General features: G+C 61.2%; 1 protein-coding gene across 6 annotated transcripts in view; it reads right to left on the bottom strand.

The window, feature by feature from the left end:
* The window catches only part of GNB1L (G protein subunit beta 1 like), a 57,347-nt gene extending 56,850 nt beyond the window's left edge, over positions 1-497 (bottom strand). For 3 of the 6 annotated variants that reach the window (XR_002101900.1, XM_019539042.1, XM_019539040.1), the window contains exon 1: positions 379-490. The gene's annotated coding sequence lies outside the window, so the exon portion shown is untranslated. Of the gene's footprint in view, positions 1-378 lie in introns of all 6 variants that reach the window. The other 3 variants (XM_019539046.1, XM_019539045.1, XM_019539044.1) reach the window with 3 other exon arrangements.
* Between the last annotated feature and the right edge of the window lie 276 nt (positions 498-773).

Here is a 773-nt window from a genome sequence, read left to right as displayed (position 1 = left end):
TTTCTTCTCTCTCTCTTCTTCTCCTTTCTCTCTCTCTTTCACTCTTTCTTACGTTTACAAAAGAATAAAACAAGCCACTTTTACAGGAAAAAACAGAGGCACAACCAAAGCCTCCACATTTCCCGGGACAACCTGGCCGAGCCGCCCCCGCACGACGGCTCCCGGCCGGGTCACTAGCGGCGGAGGCGGCGGCCGGCAGAGGGAGCACGAACCGAGCCCAGAGCTGCCAGGACCAGCCTCAGCCCCCTCCCCGCTCCCCGGCGGCTCTAACAGCTCCGCCCGCCGATGCGTGGACCCCTCCCCCCCGCAACGGGGTTCCCATGGTAACAGCGGCTGCAGCACCTCGCGGGGGCAGGACCCTGCCACTCCTCGCCTCACCGGTGTCCGGGGGGGCGGGTCACGCCGGCGGAGCGATGATGTTGATCGGGAAGCGGATCGGCCGCTCGGCACTCTACTGGCTGCTCCTGACAGGCCAAGACCGCGCTAGAGGAGCGCCGAGCACCGCGATCGCGTCCCGGCAGCCAGGAGCCAGTCACGTGGGCGGTGACAGGCTGCATGACGTCACGGCCTGGGGACGTGCGCATGAGCCGTTAGGGCAGAGCTGGGCAGTACCTGGTTCGCGCGCGGCGGTTGCTCTCGCTCTGTAAACTGGCTTCTCGGTTCCTTTTTCAAGCTCCTCTTTACCTGTCCGTTTGACTCGGGACACCATTTAACTTTTTTTATTAGCAAATACACATTTTGAATGAAATCCTAACTAGCCTGTGCAATTCATT

Source organism: Crocodylus porosus, unplaced genomic scaffold, assembly GCF_001723895.1.
Source record: "Crocodylus porosus isolate Cpor-Errol unplaced genomic scaffold, CroPor_comp1, whole genome shotgun sequence".
Classification (NCBI taxonomy): domain Eukaryota; kingdom Metazoa; phylum Chordata; order Crocodylia; family Crocodylidae; genus Crocodylus; species Crocodylus porosus.
The sequence above is the reverse complement of the archived record's forward strand: the minus strand, read 5'-3'. Positions and strand labels throughout refer to the sequence as shown.